Consider the following 21,987-nt stretch of genomic DNA (forward strand, 5'->3'; position numbering starts at 1 on the left):
TTCAACACACAACATTTGGGATCAAGTTAGCTTAACGCTTCAGGTATGAGGGATATCATTATGGCATGATAGATAAGAGGGAAATAATTTCATACTTAAGGTGGGGGGTGCATCATTGGGTTGGGATCAGAAGGTGTTGGAGCCAGCCCACGTCCTCACTCCTCTGCTGCTCAGAAGGGAGAATTACCTCTTGCTGTTTTTCTGAGCCCTGTCTGCCAACTGGCACACACTGCATCCAGTGTCCTGACAAAGGTTCTGTCCGTGTTTGTTGAGTGAGCAATCAGAGCTACATTTGCACCGTAGAAATACTTGCAGATCTGCCAGGAACATGAACGACAGGCATTTTCCACAAAAGTTTCTCTCCATCAGTCAAGCCAGGGACTGTTTTCTAAAGGCACGACAAAAGCAGTGAATTCCCTGGTTATAAATCTCCTTGCAGGGAGCCAGCTTTGCAGTTGAGTGCCAACTTCCTCTGCCCAAGTTTCCTCTGTCCACACCGCATGGGTTTGGCCTGGAAGAGTCTCATGGAGTGTATTGCCTGAGGTGGACTTCAAGGGAGGATTTAACATCACCATGTTTCTGTCTGGGGACCATTCCACAGGTCAGCCCTGGGACATTGGTGGGGCTGGGGAGGAAATGGAGAGGAACTGCCCTTGACTTCCTCATAGGCGGGCAAGGCCTGGAGTATTGGCAGCCAGGAGCAGTTGGACTTCCGCCTAGTCCCCAGCTGCCACTGCTCCACTCCCTGGTGGCAGCTGCCCGGGTACTCCTTTGACGCAGGAAGGACACTGAGAGGGCCAACAACAAGGACATCAGTGGGACTAGCCCAGGGTAGAACTGTGGAGAGGCAAAGTGTGTCAGGGTGCCTTGCCACACACACTTCCTTCTAGAACCCTCTGCCCGTCTCAGCAAAAGCTTGCTTTTACTCAGCTCTCACAGTTTGTGCTAGGATGTAGACAAAATTGAAGTCAGTCTGAGCCTTTTTTCTCTCTCATTATCATTTGTCTCAAAAGAAAAATCCAACAAAAAAGTCTTGAAAAATGATTTTCCCCAAAATCTTTAAAAAGGTGACAGAATGGGTGGCAGGAAAACATTTTGTGATAAAACAGCAAAATAGCTAAAAACTGATTTTTAAGAATTGTCTCCTAGCTGATTCCTTGGACTCCTTTAAAGTCATCTCCTGGTTTCAAAGGGCAATTCTCAGAACTAACTTAGATTGTAGACCTCCCCTGAGACTGGAAGCATGTATAGTGATTCACTGCATAATGACATTTTGGTCAACAATGGACTGTACATATGATGGTATGATAAAAGATTATAAGACAATATTTTTACAGTCTGTTTTCTACCTTAAGATGTATTTAGATACACAAATACTTACCACTGGGTTATGACTGCCTACAGTGTTCAGTACAGTAACATGTTGTATGGGTTTGTGGCTTAGGAACAATAGGTTAGACCATGTAGCCTAGGTGTGTAGTAGGCTACACTGTATAGGTTTGTGTGGGTGCACACAGTGATGAAATTGGCTAACATAGCATTTCTCAGAATATATCCATATTGTTAAGTGATACATGAGTTTATGTAGTAAAATTAAATAAAAATACCACCCAGTGGAAAAAACATAAATAAATAAAAAATAAATAAAGTGATCTTCTGGATTCTGTCTTTCAGGATTCCACTTCTGGGCCCTTTACCTTTTTCTCATGGGAACAAAGGCAGCAGAGCAGGGTAAAGGAAAGGGTGCATTCAACCAGCCGATCATCAGGGCAGGGAAGACATAGGATTCACAGGGAGAGTCTGGGAGGGTCATCTCTGGCTAGGGATGACATGTTCGGAACAATGAGTCTGTGCGTATAAATGTGTGTTTGTGTCTTGGAGAAGTAGTCTAGCTTTAACTCTAGTGCTAGCTACCACATAATGAGCCAGTTCAGCAGCTACCACTAGATTTCCTTTTATGGACTTGACACTTCACACATTGTTCTTTTAATATTAGACATTTTGAATTGAAGCAAGAAAAAAAAAAACTTGACTGATGTCTGACTCAGAGTAAAAGAATGAAAAGCTAAAAACAAGACATGACTTCAGCTGAAATAAATTTGAATACCCACCATGCTCTTTATTTTCAGTAATCACATCTAAAAACAGGTCAAAAGATCCTAATTGTTCAACAAACTGTGTAATACCAATGACTGCAATTGCTGTCAAAAGACAGGAGTTCCTGAGGATAAAGATAAACACAGTTGAATTCAGTGTTCCAGGAAAATAAAAGTGCTCATCTGGTTGGGAGGAGTAAGACATTAACAATTACATTCCAGAAAATTCTATGATGGTGCAGATCTGTTTTCCTGCCTTGAGTTCTGCCAGGAAAAATGTGCCGGTGACCTGCCATGCTTTTATGTCAGGCCGGTGCCCGGTCCCTACCTGCATGCACTTGGATCGCAGGCCAGATGCTCACCAATGAGCTGCTTGCCATGAAAGACCTCAACTCTGAGCCTGAGAGGCAAGGCTGGTTTACCACATTTACCCTTGATGTTTCCTGGATCAAAGCTCCAGACTCTCTTTTGACTTCATTAATAATGAAGAGGGATGAGAGGCTATACTGCTGTGAAGTTTGATGATGCTGATGAGTTTTATTTTTGTACTTTAGGATTTTTCGTTCCTCCATCATTCAGGAAAGCTATCAGATAACACCGGAAGATGTCAATGTAAACTTACTCCTTGTCTCCTGATACTAGATATGAACAGCTTGAAGTACTCTCCAAGGGATCAGCTGGGAATGAGGGAGGGAGGGTGGGGTGGGGAGCCAAGTTTCCACCCGCCCATCCATCCATAACCGTGGTGGGTGGCTGAGTCAGCACAAAGGAGAGGAAGGCAGTGGTGTGCCTAGGGGTAGGGGAGAAATGCTAAGAGCAGGGCTTCAAGCTTCCATTTGGGCTCTAGCTTAGTAACTCCCCAGGTCAAGGATCTATGACATGAAAAGCCCCAAATCTCGTCTTGGAAGTAATTACAGACTCCCTAACAGGACCAGTTCAACTCTATATTTTGGGGTTCAAAGCTTTGTGGTTTATAGTCCAAATAGCCTCTAAAAATCAGTGTGGAAAATAGCAGGTTAGGAAGCCAATGAAAATCGGGTGATGAAAGAGTCTGACATTTGAAAAATGCTCTGATAAGATTGGTAGAACTATCCCAGGGATCAAAACAGGTTATTTTTAACACCCAGAGCCTTGTCAGCATACACAGGGCACTCACCTTAGTCTGGGGAGTTTTAACATTTGCTTTTTGAAGAAGGTCAGCATGTCTCGAGTGTGTGTAAGTGATGTCTATTTCAGCATTATTATGCCAGCTTTTGTTACAGTGGCTTACATTCAGTGTGGCCAGAACCACAAATGTTTCTTATTGACGTCTGGCTTAGCTAGCGTATGAAGGCACTCAAAAGCAGAAATCACTCTTCTGATATAGCTTTTATTTTCCTGTCCAGGACCAGGTACTTCTCTGTCATCACACCCTGATTATAGAATCTGAACACCAGAGCACTATCCTTCATTTCAATCCAGTGACTAGAAATTTCAATCAGCCACCTAGGCTCCTGCCGGTGGCATACTGTGTCTAAGCATCTCTCAGTGAGAACCCTACTGGCATTGGGAGTGATGGGTGGGATTGGGCAATTCATTGTATAGGGTTGTCCCTTGCAATGAAGAATGACTAGCATGTCTGTCCCCATTATAGGACTGAACTGAGGCTTGCTTGCCCCAGTGCTGTAGAACCAGGTCTCCGCATTTGTAGTGATAGAAAGGAAGGCATTTGATTGCAGGGCGCCAAGCAAGGAGGACCGGGAAGTCAATGCTCAAATCCTGACCTCCCCAATGGCTTTCAGGTAAGGCTTTTTTTTTTTTTTTTTTTTTTTTTTTTTTGAGACGGAGTCTTGCTCTGTCACCCAGGCTGGAGTGCAGTGGCCGGATCTCAGCTCACTGCAAGCTCCGCCTCCCGGGTTTACGCCGTTCTCCTGCCTCAGCCTCCCGAGTAGCTGGTACTACAGGTGCCCGCCACCTCGCCCGGCTAGTTTTTTTGTATTTTTTAGTAGAGACGGGGTTTCACCATGTTAGCCGGGATCGTCTCTCGATCTCCTGGCCTCGTGATCCGCCCGTCTCGGCCTCCCAAAGTGCTGGGATTACAGGCTTGAGCCACCGCGCCCGGCCCAGGTAAGGCTTTTTAAAGGCAGAGATAAATTTCAAGAAAGTAGAAGTTACAGGCAAAATTGTAAATCAATACATGGAGGTTGCGCATTGGTTTTGACCTAAAATGGCAAGATACCTTGAAGCAGGGGCTTATAAGTCATAGGTAGATTCAAAGATTTTCCGATGTGCAGTTGGTTAAAGAAGAGAAGCTTTGTTTAAAAATTTGGGGTCAGCAGAATAACAAGTTAACCAGTTCAGGGATGTGATTCCCTCCAGCCCCTCAGCAATAAATTTAGAACCAAGAATGATGGTCAGAGCTTTAGTTCTCTGTTACCTGAGGTCTATATGCCAGCCGATCTGTTTGGTGGGGGTCTGGGTTTCTGAAAAACAACTCAAGGACATATGTTAAGGTGTTACCTTTAGTTTCCACAGGGGAACCAAGCATCTCCTGACTCTAACTTCCTTGGTTATTGTTTTAAGCTACTATTGCCTTCTTGCTTATTGAGTTGCTTATTTGCTTCTCAAAGATTGCTAGGTGCCAGGAATTTCCCTTGAAGAAATCCAAGATTTTTCTTTATTTCCATACTTGGGGGCCCTCAGGCCCCTAAAAGTATATCTCTGTCATGTCTCTTCCTCCTACCTCATATACATTTCCAAATGCCCCCCTGGAAAAAAGAAATTTGGTTAAGAAACTCTATATTAAACAGAAGTCAGTAATAAAAACTCAAGCGTCTTGCATAGGTGACTATGAAGAGTTGAAGAGTTAGGATACCACATGGCTAGTCTGCATGAGACATCTCCTAAGGAAGCATTATTATGTACCCAGGAGTTTTGCACTCCACAGTTTCTCACAAATTCCCTCATTTGTGGTTTCAGAGAAAGAAAAGACTCAAGCAGAGAAGTAGAGAGAATACACAGACCACACACTGGTGAATGTCCTTGGTTTCCAATGCTTTGCCTGTCTCTGGCTCTGCAAGAGTCTCATGAGACTTGTGCTCTCTGTTCTTGGATTCCATGGGATTGCCTCCAGCCTTAAATAAATCTCTTTCCCTCTTTGTTTTTTAGATTAAGCTTATTTAAGTTGTTTCAGTTCTTTTCAACCACAAAAAAAAAAAAAAAAAAAAAAAAAAAAAACAACTTGACTCAGAACTTATACTTGATAATTAACAGTGCACGATACTTGTAAAACAAGCCATAAACACATCAAGGTCATTGAGGAAATGTCATACATATGGGAACCAGGTTTATCTGGAAGTCTTGGTTTACACCCTTTGCCCCCTTTCACATCCAACATCTCAGTTTGACAGCAAATTATGTGGTCACTATAGCCAGAGGAGCCAAGGCAAACAATGAAATCTTTTTGAAGAAAGTTGAGTTTAACAGAAAGTAACACTTCTGCAAAATGGAAGAGGAAATGCTTTGCCCAAGCGAGTTTTCTTTAGCTATGTCCCTCAGTCAACAGAAGCACCTAAGCATGATTTATAAGGAAATATAGCTGCCCCCGCCACCAACCAAACAAATTGTTCATAAATAAAAAAGAGAGAGTAAAATATTACTCTTCCCTGCAAACTCATATGTTGAAATCTGTTATTGTTACACATGCAAGTAACTGATTCTGGTTTGACAGAATGGAAAATGTTTTAGGTTTTATAGTCTATTAAGAGAAATGTCTAATCACAGTGCTTGTATGATCCCATCTAATTGGATTCCCTTCCTGTTGCAAAAGCAAAGAAGGAAAAGGAATCTCCCCTTCATGAGAGAGATGGTGATTTTCAAGGTTGAAGGACATACAAAGAGAAGGTCTATGTGAAAGTCCAGGACCACATGGAAGCAGCACTTGGCAAAAACTACTCTATTTTTGGTACCAGCCAGTCAGATTGTTTCCATTTGAGGTCCCTTTGGCACTATCATATGGAGTCCAAAGTCAGAAATTGCTTTTTTAAAAAAATTTTATTTCATTAATTTTGAATGCATAGATTGTATTTGGAATGCTTAATATTTGATCCTTTTTCTGGCAGCAATTCATTATATCAGCAACACTATGTCTAGTTAGTCCATTCCTTCTACTTACCTTTGGGTCAAGTTGTTCTGCACAAAGAAGCCTTCTGACTTCCTCTTTGGCTCCACTACTTTTAGCAAAAAGGGTTTTCCTACACTCTCTTTCTGTGTCATTTTTCTATTTTACATTTATATGTCTAGGAACAGGGAGAAGAAAATAAAAAGATTGGGTCACTTTCTTCCATTTCAATCTTTAGAGAAAAGGCTGTGTATAAATAAATTAATGAAATAGTAGGAATACAGTTAACACAACCTTGGATATAAACTTCTCACTCTGAGTTTGAATACTTCTCAAGGATTTTCCACTCACCCTTTTTTTCTGCTGGGCTTTTGTATCTTCACTACTACGAGACTTCCAGTTGTGACTATTGTGGATGCTGTCTGTTACTTGTGAATTTCAGTCTCCTGTCTTTTGTTTCTGAATTCAAGGGCTTTATTATTATTATTATTATTATTATTATTATTACTATTATTATTCTATATTCAGCACCTTAGCTACTCTCTTTCTCTATCTCACGCCTTCCTCTCCAGTGAAGCCCCTTTGCTCCTTTCAGCTTTACTATATTTAGAGATCCAATGATTGTATACCAACTTTATTTTAATAGTGCGTTAGTTTCCTACTGCGACATAACAAATTAACCACAGACTTGGTGGCTTAAAACGACATACTTTCATTCTCCTGCGGTTCTAGAAGTCAGAAGTCCAAATGGGGTTCACTGGGTTGAAATCAAGGTGTGAGCAGGTTTGTGCTCTTTTTAGAGAGTCTGGGGGGAGTTTTTTCCCTAGCCTTTCTCAGCATGGAGAGCTACATTCCTTGCATTCATTGGCTCATGGCTGTTCCCTCCATCTTTAAAGCCAGTGCTGTAACGCCTTCTCTCTTTGACTCTGTTTCCATCACATGCTCTTCTTTTCTGTGCTCAAATCACAGTCTGCCTTTGTCTTATAAGGGTGTTTGTGATTGCATTTAAGGCCTACCTTAATAATCCAGGCTAATACCCTCATCTCAAAATCTTTAATTTAATCACAACTGCACACACTCTGTTTCCATATAAGGTATCATTCACAAATTCCAGGGATTAAGACCTGGGTATCTTTGGAGGTCTTTATCAGCCTATCACAAATAGTTAATGCAAATCGGTGTTTAAGTGTTTAACCACCTTTGTCATAAAGTACTTTGAATTCATGATTTTCCAATAAAATCAGAAACCCACAGCCTGAGATTATAGCTCCCCATCATCTGCACCCTATTTACTTCACACACTGAGTACGTGAATAGGGCCAGGATTATGGTGTAGCAAATAGGGAACACAGGGCATAAAAAATGTGAGGAGACGCTCACTCTCAGGGTATGCAAATGCAGAGCTGCCCTTGCAAGATGTTGAGAGTGTTCCCTTAAATTTTGCACCCAGCCGGGCGTTGTGGCTCACACCTGTAATCCCAGCCCTTTGGGAGTTCGAGGTGGGTGGATCAACTGAGGTCAGGAGTTTGAGACCAGCCTGGCCAACATGGTGAAACTCCATCCCTACTAAAAATACAAAAATTAGCCTGTGTGGTGGCATGCACCTGAAATCCCAGCTACTCGGGCGGCTGAGGCAAGAGAAAGGAGAATCAGTTGAACCTGGGAGGCAGAGGTTTCAGTGAGTCAAGATCACACCACTGTACTCCAGTCTGGGTGACAGAGTGAGACTCCATCTCAAAATAATAATAATAATAATAATAATAATAATAATAATAATAATAATTTTAAAAGATGCACTCTACGTGCTTTACGTGCTTCACCCTCGTTCTGGCCCTGAAGCAGATCTCACATTGCTGGGGTTGTATGCATCCAATTCTTTTCTGCCTTTGCTCATGCCGTTGTCTTAACCTGAAAATCCCAATACTTGTACTCTCTTAGGTTTCAAGGCACAGATATCAGTTCCTCCACAAGGCCTTACAAAATTGAAATGGAATGTCTTCTTTGCTCATTCTTGTTGAGATCTCTGTGGATCTCCAAATATATGGATTCTGAACAAATTGAGATTAGACAAATCAATCATTGTGGGAAGCTTTCCTATATAAGCCTTACAATCTGGAGAATTGGAGAAAAATTCTATGGTCAGCCCACATCCAAGAAAAAGCCCAGTGAGGCTGAGGTGAACCCAGTAATTCTTCATAAATTTGCTAAAGTAAGTTATCTTATCTTTTCAGTAAAAAAGGAATGGATAAAAGAATGGAGAGACCAAATATGAGAAGTATTTTTCCAATGAATTTTCTTCTACTTAGGAGGAAATATTAGGAGTGGGAAAGAAACATTTATATTTCCTATACCGTAATATGAATACTTAAAAAAAAAATTCTTAACTCATACACTCTTAACCACAGCCCATGACCAACCAGAGGTGAGGTGTTTTTTCAAGAGAGGTGGTCAGGAGTGTATCAAGGTAATCACATTCTCAACTTTATAGGGCTGGGCCCCACTACCAACACTGCTCCTTTGGGAGTTCTCCCAGAGTCACTCTTGGGCAGTGTAGAATTTGCCTATAGGGAGATCTAAAATAGGTCAATACATTAATTAGGCCAAACCCAAGGCCACTTTATACCAATGCTGGAATTCACCTGCTCTCCTCTTTCTCAACCCATTATATCTGGCTCCTTTGGCTATCATCAGAGGACCTGCCAAGAGTGTAAATGGAAATATTTATGTAAAATGCATAAAACTGAAACCACCTTTGCAAAAATTATGAGTGAAAAAAATCTGATATAGAAAAATTGTGACAGTGAAAGGAATCTGACCTAACTGACACCATCTTGCTTCTAACCTGCAAGCTTCCCTTGTTCATTTTTGGGCATAGTCCAGGGCATATTGTTGGGAAGGATTTCGTTTATAGTTTAACTTTAAAACAAAAATTATAACAGTGCTCCCAACCCCCTGCCTATCCTTGCCCCTAAACTAACCCTCTCCCTGCTCAGGGATGTAAACTGTCTTTGTAAAACTAACAAATTGCTCATGAGGTTAAAAGTATAGTTCAGGAATCATGTAGCCAGAGGTCAAAAGATTTGTAAATTTCCCAATTGCTCCTGTAGATAACATCACTATTATAAAACCTAAGATTAGCGTTTGAGGTATTTTCAGACCCTGCACGCTGATAGACCAGCTGCAGTCACTGGACCAGTAACCTATACCAAGAAACAGGTTGATCTGGTCTTGTGATCCCCACCCAGGAACTGTCTCAGCAAGAAGACAGCTTTGGCTTCCTATGATTTCACCCTGGACCCAGCCAATCAGCATTTCCCATTGCCTAGCTTCCTGCCCACCAAACTATCCTTGAAAAACCTTAGCATCTGAGCTTTTAGGGAGGTGAATTTGAGTAATAAATTTCTGTCCTTCCACTTGGCTGGCCCTGCAACTATTAAACTCTTTCGCTACTGTAATACTGCTGTCTCAGTGAATTGGTTTTATCTGTGCAATGGGCAAGAAGAACCCATTAGGTGATTAAAAATGGATTCTAACACTGAACTGCTAACCATGTGGACATCCCTCAAATTAGAATATAAATTGCAACAGGTTGTTAAATTTTTGAAAAGTTAAAGTACAAAAGTTATTTGGCAATAGCCAACTCAATAAAAGTCCTTTTTTTTTTTTTTTTTTTTTGAGATGGAGTCTCGCTCTCTCACCCAGGCTAGAGTGCAGTGGCATGATCTCAACTTGCTGGAACCTCCGCCTGCTGGGTTCAAGTGATTCTTTTGCCTCAACCTCCCGAGTAGCTGGGATTAGATGCATGCACCACCATATCCGGCTAATTGTTTATATGTTTGGTAGAAACAGGGTTTCACCATGTTGGCCAGTCTAGTCTTGAACTCCTGACCTCAAGTGACCCACATGCCTCAGCCTCCCAAAGTGCTGGGATTACAGGTGTGAGCCACCATACCTGGCCATCTATAAAGTCTTATAGTCTAATTCAAATCTGCTTTTTATGAATTAAAAGGGCATGACTCCCCAGACCCCTTAGATAGGAATTTGGGCAAGACAGAAAAATCAGAGTTTAGTCCTCACATACAAGAGAGAAAAATCACAGGAGTGTGATTACCTAATAATCCCATCATGTCCAGATGCTTGTACACCCTTCTTCATAGGTGAAGGGATAATGGAGGTTGTAGGAGTGAATGCTTTTCAGGGGAAATGAATATGAGTCCGATGAACAATAGTCTGGGATAAAGTCTGTGAGCTCTCAGGTAGATAAGCAGTGGAAGTTCACTGTGAATAAAAGTCGTCTTATTATGCAGATGAAGCCTTCCAGATAATCTTTCACAGCAATTCTCAGAAGAATAGATGAAATGTCTGTCTGGGCACAGTGATAACTCCCAGTCTCTTTTCTCATGGTTAATCTTTCCTGGTTATTTGATGAGATTCCTAGGAAGGAGGTCTTGAGACAATTGCATTTGGTTTGAAAAGAAGCTTTTTCAGTCAGATAAAAAAGTTCCAGAGATGTGGAATGATAATTCTAATTAGAAACTTAACAGCAACAAAATGTTCCAGAGAGGATACCTCCTGGTACTTTTGGAAAAGGGAGGACCAGAGAGACAGGGAAGTTGGGGAGGACAGAGAGAGACTTTGGTTTTGTGGCTTATTTCTGAGGTCTTTTAATATTCTTTCATTCAAAGCACTCAGCATGCCAAGGTGGTATATTTTGGGGTATTGCTTTCTGTGCCCCAACACAGCCCTACCTACCACTTCTTATTTGAGTTGCTATTCTTTCCTATCTACAAGTATCAAAATCTCTTAATTTTCATTTCTTCTTTGATCCCAATGTTCCTATTCTCTCTCTGATCCCCTTTCCCTCACCCAGGGCTGTGTGACAATGGAAATCTGTCTTGTTTCCTTGCCCTTTCTATTACTATCTCTTGTAGAGAGCCTTCATATGTTGATAATGAAGATGTGAAATGGTTCTGCTATTGTGGAAAAACAGTTTGGTAGTTCCTCAAAAAGTTAAAGAATTATCATATGACTCAGCAATTATACTCAAAAGAATTGAAATCGGTAAGTTTTATTGCAACACTATATTCACAATAGCCAAAAAATGGAAACAACCCAAATGTTCAATAACAGATGATTGGATAAACAAAATGCAGTATATCCGTACAATGGAATATTATTCCTCCATAAAAAGGAAGGTGCTACAACACAGATGAATCTCAAAAACATTATGCTAAGTGAAAGATACCAGGGCTGGGTGCGATGGCTAACGCCTATAATCCCAGCACTTTGGGAGGCTGAGCCGGGTGAATCACGAGGTCAGGAGTTTGAGACCAGCCTGGCCAACATAGTGAAACCCTGTGTCTACTAAAAATATAAAAATTAGCCAGGTGTGGTGGCATGTGCCTGTAGTCCCAGCTACTTAGGAGGCTGAGGCAGGAGAATGGCTTGAACCTGGGAGGCAGAGGTTGCAGTGAGCCAAGAATGCACCACTGCACTTGAGCCTGGGTGACAGAGTGAGACTCCTTCTCGGAAAAAAAAAAAAAAAAAAGATATCAAGTTTTTCAGATATAAAGTTTACATATTTTATGATTCCTTTTTAATGAAATATCCAGAATAGATATAAAATATGAAATATATGTGAAATATCTATGGAAACAGAAAAAGAATAGTAGTTGGCAGGGACTTTGGTGGTTTGGGTGGTGGGATAGGGAATGACTGTTTAACAGGAACCTACTAGAAAGTCTTACTCATACACACACACACGTGCATAAATAAGAACAACATAAAAATTGACAATACCAAGTGCTAACAGAGATACAGAGCAACTACAACTTTCACATAGCGCTATTGAGAATGCAAAATGATGCAATCATTTTGGAAAGTAGTTTGGAAATTTCTTTTTTCTTTTTTTGTGGGGGTGGGGGGGACTGGGTCTCATTCTGTCACCTAGGCTGGAGTGCAGTGGTGTGAACATGGATCACTGCGGCCTCGACCTCCTGGGCTCAAATGATCCTCTCACCTCAGCCTCCTGAGTAGCTGAGAGCAGTATGCACCAATATCCTTGGCTAATTGTAAAAAATTATATAGATGCAGGGTCTCGCCATGTTACCCAGGCTGGTCTCAAACTCCTGGGCTCACACTATCCTCTCACCTCAGCCTCACAAAGTGTTGGAATTATAGGCATAATCTACCCTGCCTAGCCAGCAATTTCTTATAAAGTTAAACAAACACTTATCATAAGACTCAGATTTTCTACTCATAGACATTTACCCAACAGAAATGAAAACCTGTAGTCACATGAGAACCTGTATGTGAATGTGATATGGTTTGGCTCTGTGTCTGCACCCAAATCTCATCTTGTAGCTCCCATAATTCCCACATGTTGTGGGAGGTCCCAGTGGGAGATGACTGAATCATGGGGGAGGATATTTTCTGTGCTGTTAATGTTCATGATAGTGCTCATGATAGTTTCCGTGTTCATGATAGTGAATAGGTCTCATGAGATCTGATGGTTTTAAAACCGTGAGTTTCTCTGCCCATACTCTCTTTTTGCCTGCTACCGTCCATGTAAGATGTGACTTGCTCCTCCTTGCCTTCCGCCATGATTGTGAGGCTTCCCCAGACATGTGGAACTGTAAGTCAATAGACCTCTTTCTTTTGTAAATTGCCCAGTCTCAGGTATGTCGTCATCAGCAACATGAAAATGGACTAATACAGGATATTTATAGTAACTTTCTTTATATTTTCTCTACTACCTAAATGGGAACAACCCAAATGTGCCTCAACCAGGGAGTGGATAAACAAACCATGCTGTACTCAGCAGTAAGAAGGAAGGAACTATTGATCCAAGCAACAACAGAAGAATGTTAGATGCACTCTGCTGAGTGGACGAAGCCAGAGTCAAAAGGCTACATACTGCATGATTACACTAATGGGGAATTCTGGAAGATTATTATATAAATAATTATAAATACAATTATATATTCTGTAAAAGGCTACAGGGATGGATCAGTGGTTTCCAGGGCCTGTAAGTAGGGTTAGGAATTGACTACATGGGGCGAAAGGGATTTTGGGGCTGATGAAAATGTTCTGTGTCTTCATTGTGGTGATAGTTATATAACTTATGTGTTTGTCAAAACTTCTGGAATTGTATGCTGAAAAGGGCTAAATTTTATTGTATGTAAATAATACTTGAATTTGAAAAACAGGGAAAAACGCATGTACATATTCCCATATTGTAGCACATTACCTGACATATAATTAGGCACTCAGTAAATGTTGAACAAACTCTGCCTTCAACTTTATTTTTTAAAGTATTAAATGACAGAAGCACTTACATTAAAAGTTAAACTTTAGTTTGTAGGTTATTGAAACTGCCCCTAGCTATCCTATTGATAAAGAGAAATTGGCTAGGGAATTCAAATAACTAGAAATTGGGAATGATTTAAAGGTTTCCATGACTTTCGGATATCCTTTATTTAGGACAGGTAGATAATTTGTTCTTGATTTAAGCTGGACCAGAAGGAGCCCAGCTCTTTTCAGTTTGTATGAGAATGTCAGGAGGCATGAGCTTAAACGGGTTCAACTGTTAACTGTGGTTGTCAGAGCACTTAGAATGCAGACGAAGGCAAAATGAAAATGTAAGCAAATGTAATAAGTTTTTTCTAAAACTAAATCCATCATCTTACAGGACTACCCTTTATTCTGGCATTATGTGCTTTCTTTTTTGTGGGTATTCAAATGGCTTTTATTTATGAAATAATGATGATAATGAATGATTTTTTGATGTTTTGTTTTTAAATGTCCTTTAAACGCAAAAGAATGCAACGTTAGTTTGGTCATTCTCTGATCTCCTCTTTCTTTTTCCCTCTCTGTCTGTTTGTCTCTCTTTCATGTATCTCTTACCAGTCAGGGAAATTCAAGAATATCTGTGGTAAGTAAACACTGGTTAGGAACAGAGCCGAGGGGGTTCTGTGCTGGGGTCATGGGCACTGGGCAGTTGCGGCTCACCTCTCTGAGGCAGTGGCTTTATTTCTCCACTGTCCCCCACTTCTGCTCTGGCCCTTGCTCCTAGCTGACTTCAACAAATGTGGCAGTCTAGCATGTTTTGGAAATGTTTGGAAAATTCATGAGAAATGTTCTAAGTTTCAAGGAGTTGCTCAGAAGTGTTGGATTTAAATGATCAAAATCTAGGCCTTGCAGGTCACACATTACCACCACATGAAGGGTGGAATTTGCACTTCTTTAGATATTTTGCTGTTTCACTCTGTCTGCCTAAGGAACAAACAAAACAGCCTGGCTCCGTGTAGGCCATGTTTGGATCATGTCTCTCATCCTTGACTCAAATAAGAATTTTAATGTGGTCACAAATCCCCACAGCGGCTGCTTTGCTGGATATATAGACTTCACCTGCCATGGAGGAGTCCCAGCAAAGCAGCCATTGTGGGAGTTCATGACCCTCACCACCGAGGGGTCCCTCCATGGCAGGTGAAGACTAGAAACCCAGCAAAGAATATGTGGCCACCTCCACCTGTATGTAATGCCTTTTGAAGGTATTATCTGAGTTGAGCATTATTCCACTGATACTCTACTGAGGTCATGTGTGGTTCTGCAACCTGATTGGGATTTTCCAGGCTGTCATTCTATGCCACAGGCTGAGGGAACCAAGCTCAAATCAGAGTTGATAAACAATACTCATTGACGGCCATTTGGCCAACATATCAGGATTAATCTAAATTTATCCTGACAGTATCTTATACTGGTTAAATTCATTAATTGTTTATATCATGCTTTGCATTTGTGGTTTTCTTTTATTATCATTTCCTATAAGAAGTTCCTATTTTTTTTTCCTGGGAGGCCATGATCCCCTGTCACTTTACCCTTCCACTCCCATGCGAATCTCCCAATCTCTGAGTGATAAGGTAGGTAGACAAAGGCTTTCCCCTTGACTCAAGGTGGGATTAACTTTGTGGTTCAAGCCTTTCTGGAGGATCAGACTGAAGTTAGTCTCTGACCAAGACCATACCTGGCTTAGTTTTCCCCTGGCTCCTGAGAGCATTCCCCAATCACTTATTTGAACAAGAATCCCTGTGTTAGGCTCTGCTTTTAGGTAACCTGATCAAGATTGGCAGGACCCCAAAGTCACTACAAATGGTATGGATATAAAAGAGTCCAGCTGCCTTCAAGATAATTTGTCAAGAGTACTGCCCACTGAGGATATTCCATATTACATGGCAACAAACCAACCCAGTCTGATCTTCTTAGGCAGAAAGTTGGCCACTGCATTTCAGGTTATTTTCCAAAAAAGATGTGAAAAAACATTGTTGAACATTAATAAGGCACACAGCACATTGTAATGTTGGATGTTCTAGGACTCAAAGGCAAAAATGGTATTGAGAGGTATATTATTTCTTGTGGCTGCTGGAACAAATTACCACAAACTTGGTGGTATAAAACAACAGAAATTTATTCTCTCACAGTTTTGCAGTCCAGATTGCTGAAATCAGTAAGCATCACTGGGTTGAAATCAAGGTGTTAGCAGGGCTGCACTTCTCCAGAGGCACTAGGAGAGAAATCCTTCCTTACCTCTTCCAGCTTCTGGTGGCCACCGGCACGTCTTAGTTTGTGCGGCGTTACTCTGATCTCTACCTCTGTGATTGCTTTGGCTTATTCTCTTCTGTCTGTGTTTTATCTCCCTCTCCCTCCCTCTTATCAGAATACATGTAATCACATTTAAGGCCTGCCCTGACATTCCAGGAAACTCTCCCCATCTCAAAATCCTTAACTTAATTTTATATGGCAAGGTCTTGTTTCCATACAAAGTAACATAGTAACATTTACACTTTCCAGTGATTGGGGCAGAGATATATTTTGGGGGACTGTTTTTCAGCCTACCACAAAGAGACAATTGCAGTGCTATCTTGCATTCCTGTGCTCTTTCACAGTAAACCTCCATCATGAAAGATGGTCCAAATGCCTCTTAGTTACATGTTTTATACTTACACAATATATTCTATGCAGGATATAGAGAAATGAAAACACAGCCCTCTCTCTCAAGGCTCTTGCCATCTATTTTAGGGGAAATATACATTCTATGCTCAATTACAGATAATAATGCGGATTAATGTAACTTATCACAAGGCAGTTCACCACTGACACTGGATTCTTGTAGGACTTATATTCCAAGAGGAGGTGGAGAAAACCAGTGGGCTAGAATGTGAAGGGAGGCTTTAAAGAAGGGTGAGACTTGAGCAAAATCTTACTAAGACTTAAAACGTTGAATTTGGCCAAGCAGAAGGGAAGAGAGTTCAATTGATTTTCTCATTTAATGTTTATAATTGTCATTTAGGGTTGTGCCATTCAAACATTTTTGGACAACTCATAGTAAGAAATATACATCATGACCTGGCATGTGAAATATACTTACGAAATAAAAGTTTCACAAGACAATATTATTTATTCTTAACAATGAGTTCTGCTTTTTAAATTCAATTCTATTCCATTCCATTCCATGTCCCCAAAAGATTCTGGTTGAAGCTCACTAGATCACTAAATTGAGTCATAACCATTAGAGTGGACTGATACACAGACATTTGAAAAAATGCTATTTGAAGGCAAATATTCTCTACCATGGTTTCTGACCATATTGGTTATTAGTTACCTATTGCTGCACATAAATTATTTCAAAACTAAGTGGTTTAAAACAACACCCATTTGCAATCTCATGGTTTCTGTGGGTCAGAAATCTATGCATTGCTTAGCTGAGTACATCTGCCCCCCAAAGTGTCTTATAAGCCTACAATCAAGGTATTGGCCAGAACTGTAGTCTCATCTGAAGGTTTGACTGTGGGAGCAGGAGGATTTGCTTCCAAGCTCACTCACATGCTTGTTGACAGAATTTAGCTCCTAGTGGGCTTTGAGGGCCTCACTTCTTTGGCTGAAGGCTTCCCTCAGTTCATTTTTATATGGACTTCTCCACAGGGCAACCAGCAACATGACAGCTGGCTCCCTCGGAATGAGTAAGAGAGAGCAAGAAAGGGTGAACAAGATGTAGTGAGCAACTTCTTATTATGTAGTCTCAGAAGGGATATACCATCACTTTTTCTGTATTCTGTTTTAAAAGAGAGTCATTAGGTACAGCCTGTACCAAAGAGGAGAGGATTGTGCAATGGTATCACTACCGGGAGGTGGGGATCACTGGGGGTCACCTTAGAGGCAGCTGCCTGCCACACTGATAAATCTGAATCAGCAAGAGAAGAGTTAGTGGCAGTTGGAAGAACTGAGTATAAACTGCACCCTAACTTGCATCCTCCAGAGAGCCATCTTGATTTGTGGGAGTGTATCCAAGGCATGGCTGTTGTCCACAGTTATGACCTTGAGGAATAAAATGCTGAGGACCACTGCTGGAAGGTAAACAAGGGAGCAAGAGTGTTAGCTTAATTTAACGTTTGGGGAATGTGAGTTGTGGTGATTAATCTGCTCAGACTCATATGGTGAGTTAGCGACAATGCCATAGTTGCAACCCAGTTCTCCTGGCTAGAGAACTTACCAACGTTTCCTCATTCTCCTAAATTGCTAAGTTATCAACTTGACCTTGGTTACATACACAGTGAAGTGTTAACACAATACCATACCATGTCTCATACCAACCTAGAAGGTTGAATAAAAAGAACTGATGTTTTTGAGTTTAATTTGCCAATTTAGGATTTTTTACTTTCCCTGAGGCAAAGGAGAGAGTATAACTTTTACGAAGGAAGCAAATCATGCTAGGTTTTAAAGATTTCATCTCAAGTGGTTGGCTCTGTTCGTTTACACCTAATCACAGTTCATTCTTTACTATAACAAGAAATTTTAATAGCCCTTAGAATTTTAATGATGTATATAAAACATTGAGATGTGTTTTATAGCATGATGCTGTGTCACACAAAATCTAAGGTCTTGCTACCTTTTATTTATTTACTTCAGTGATTAGAAGATTGGCACTTGGGAAAATAATTTAAAATTCTTGGATTTCCCGTTTATCCTAAGGCTCCATTTTAATCATACATATAATGTTTTAGGGATTCTCAGGTGAGTAGCTGGTGATTCATAGATATATCTGTTTCATATGTAGCATTTCTCAGTGTGCTGAATGCAGTCTAAGTATTAAGAGGAAGAAGGTAGCTTCCAACAGCAAAAGGAGGTGAGAGGCCTAATAGGATGTAGAGAAGGATGAGTTTGAGGGCCCAAGACCCTTTCTGCAGCATCACTCCATGAGGGCACAATGTTCTTCTTAGCCCTGCTTATGTTGCCATGGTAATCTCTATACTAACTGTAGCCAGAGATATTGTGCTCAGCCTCATCAGGGATCCTCTTTTCGTGACAGCCCACTAGAGATTTCAAGAGACAGTGCTCACCAGTGGTGCAGGCTGCATTTCAAATGATGGCATACAATCTTTGAATAGCAGGAGGAGTTGGCATGGAGTGACCAAAAGGAAAGAAAAATAAATTTTGTAAAGAAAAAACAATGTTATTTTGAACTAGGAATGACTCTGGGGTGTGACAGAACTTTCTATCCTCACTGCAATAGTATCTCTAAAATACTGAACAAATTTTGTTCTGAGCTCCTAGTTTGGGGATGAATTGAATGGGAAGAAGGATTGAGGCATGAAACAAATGAATATTTCTTTTTCTGTTTTTCAGAATTTTAACCAGATTATAAAAAGCAGTGTCTTTAATCTGAGAGGCCATCATTTTCAGGATGACAAGATATGACAAAATAGAATAAAACTGATCTGTGAGTTCAATGAAGAAGACTGAGAAGACCAAGTAAGAATTTTGGAGATCTTAAAAGTAATAATAAAATGTATTAAAAATATAGTTGTTATTTTGGAATAGTTTAAAAAACAAGCATACTCTTACCTTTTTATTCTTTGTTTTCAATTACTGCTGACCACTTTTATCAAGGTGTCTCAAATTCAAAGGTCTTGCTTGACAGACAGGCTGGTAGAGCCTCTACTCATGACCGAGATCTGGAAACTACTTGAATTTTCCTTCCAGGGCCTGTACTCTTGCCTATTTTCTTTTCTCTCTCCCCCAAGTCTTTCCTTCCTTTCTTCCCACGTTCTAGTTAGTTAAGCATTTGATCACTTTCGTTAATATGGACTGAGGAATTGAGACTCAAGTGTTGTCAATGGGAATCTTAGTCTAAAGGTGGGTCTAGTGAAAACTCACAAAATTCAATCAGTGGGGCCGCACACAGCCCAGGAGTCAGAAAGAGCCTTTGGAACCCCCAGGCACCTTCAAGCATCCCGGCAGCACGAGTTCTCCCTTCCCCTCCCCTCCCCTCCCCTCCCCTCCCCTCCCCTCCCCTCCCCTCCCCTCCCCTCCCCTCCCCTCTCCTTTCTTTTCTTTCACGGAGTCTTGCTCTGTCGCCCAGGCTGGAGTGCAGTGGCACGATCTCAGCTCACTGCAAGCTCCACCTCCCGGGTTCACGCCAGTCTCCTGCCCCAGCCTCCTGAGTAGCTGGGACTATGGGCGCCCGCCACCACGCCTGGCTAATTTTTTTGCATTTTTAGTAGAGATGAGGTTTCACCATGTTAGCCAGGATGGTCTCGATCTCCTGACCTTGTGATCTGCCCACCTCAGCCTCCCAAAGTGCTAGGATTACAGGCGTGAGCTACCATGCCCAGCCTGAAGAGCTGCTTTTTAAAACATTTATCAGCAGACCGCTGCGACCTACCACTGAAATGCTGAAGTAAGGGCTCGTGTTACTAAGGATAATGTAGTGTGTCTCTGCCTCTGGGCATGTTGCAGTGAATAAAGGTTGAGAATTCAATGCCCTAGAGTATGTGGAGAAAGATGCTGGGTGCTGCAAGATCTGTGTTCTCCAGCAGGGTCAGATGTGTGATGACCCCAGGTATAATGATGAGCTTAGCTCTGTTTCCATGAAAAAGCACTATGGAAAGCCCTGTTGGGTGGAGACACCAAAGAGCATTGGACACATTCTCTGCCTTTGGGATGTTTCTGAGTTGGATGATAGACAAGTGATAGACCACAAAACAGTGAATAATATATAATATACAATAACATTTGAAGAGGTGCCAGATGACTGGGGCAGATCATAAGTACTCAGTGGAGTCGGAGGAGAATTGATTGAGTGACTCCTATTGTGACAGGCACAGTGCCAGGTTCTGGAGATTCAAGTAAGCAAGACAGACCTGATTGCTGGCTGACCTTGAAGTACCCACCATCTAGTGCAGTGTCTCTCAAGGTGTGGTCTGGTGACCACCTGCATCAAAGAAGTCATGAATAATAACATGTATTAAGGGCATATTATATGCCAGTCACTGAACTAAGTGCTTTACATGGATTATAATTTTATTCTCAGACAAACCATATATTTGACCTATTATTATTATCCCCACTTTACAGATGAGAAAACTGAGACAACAGAAGCTAATTACCTTACCCAAGATCATACTATTATAAAACAGCAAAGCCGTGACTCAAACCCGGAACCCCATGCCTTTAACCTACATTAAAAAGACTGATTCCTACAGCCCAGAGTAACTGAAACAGAATCTCTGGGACTGGATCCCCCAAATTTTACATTTTTAATTGGTTCCCTAAGTGACTGTAATTCCTACAAATATTGAGACCTAATGGCCTAGAGATCAAGTTAGACAATGCAACAAGCAATTATGAAAATAGCATTTGGTAAGTGTTGTGGAAGGGAAAAAGACAGGATGCTAAAGGAATGCTTACCTTAGATGTGGTCAGGGAATGCTTCCGAAGAGAATTGCTCGCACCTGCACAAAAGTAGGCATTTTCCATTTTCTTTTATCCCTATCTGGGAGCTTCTGAGAAAACTTTCAAGTAACAGGGCCAGAGGAAAGAAAGCTTTACGGCCTTTGAAGACGTAAAAGAAATCCACTGTGGCTAGAGGGTTGGAAGGTGAGACTCTTGCTTAAGAGATGAGGCCAAAGTGACAGGCAGAAGTGAGTCAGGGTTAGCAGTGGCTCTGTGTTAGATCCGGAAGGGTTTTATTTATAACTCATGTTCAGAAATGTGGACAATAAGTAGAGGTTAAAGGATTTTAAAAAGTGGAGTGACATGGTCAGGTTGGGTGTTTGAAGGTCACAGGTTTCAACAGTGTATGCATTCTATGAGCATAAGGGTTGTAAATTGTTCTCTACATTGAGGTCACCACTGTGGTTCCTTCTGTCTCAGGAGGCTACAAATTCCTTCCCATCAATTGGGACACTGTTTTCTCTAATACACTCCTAGAATTTCACCACCCTATCCCCCTCACCCTTGGCTTGTTCACATGCCAAGCCCTTTACACAGCATCACATTTGATTATTACAACCATATTTATGTGTAAAGAAAGCAAGAGTCAGAGAGGTTAAGTAATGTGCCCAAGGCCATAGAGCTGGAGATATAGAACTTGAAAACAGGTATTTTTTGTTCCCAAAGCTCTTGCCCTTACCACTGTACTTAACTGGGTCCAAATCTATACAATTGAAGTAAAACCAGACTCTTCTAGGGTTCCTATATAATAAAACCCACATGGAGATTTCAAAAGGTCTCAATTCCCCCCTTAATCTTCCATGCCACAGGTAGCTATGAATGAATAAAAACTAATTGCACCAGATAGGACTAGTTCAGCTCACAATGACAGAAACACAATTCAAAGTGACTTAAGCCAACAACTTATATGGCTCATGGAAATAACAAGCCTGATTTTGAACCCAATAAGTCATAAGGCCTTGGTCACTCCCACTCCATCTCTGCTTTGCCTCTCTCTGTGTG

General features: G+C 41.2%; 1 long non-coding RNA gene across 4 annotated transcripts in view; it reads left to right on the top strand.

Moving 5' to 3' along the window:
* The first annotated feature begins 433 nt into the window (after nt 1–433).
* Nucleotides 434–21,987, top strand: part of LOC105499425 (uncharacterized) — a 29,614-nt gene continuing 8,060 nt past the window's right edge. The window contains exons 1-3 of one of the 4 annotated variants that reach the window (XR_011624977.1): nt 434–601; nt 18,877–19,002; nt 20,608–20,892. This is a non-coding gene — a long non-coding RNA (uncharacterized lncRNA). Of the gene's footprint in view, nt 602–13,084; nt 13,223–13,766; nt 13,836–18,876; nt 19,003–20,607; nt 20,893–21,987 lie in introns of those variants that run through there. The other 3 variants (XR_011624976.1, XR_011624974.1, XR_011624975.1) reach the window with 3 other exon arrangements.

Source organism: Macaca nemestrina, chromosome 6, assembly GCF_043159975.1.
Source record: "Macaca nemestrina isolate mMacNem1 chromosome 6, mMacNem.hap1, whole genome shotgun sequence".
In the NCBI taxonomy this organism is placed as follows: Eukaryota; Metazoa; Chordata; class Mammalia; order Primates; family Cercopithecidae; genus Macaca; species Macaca nemestrina.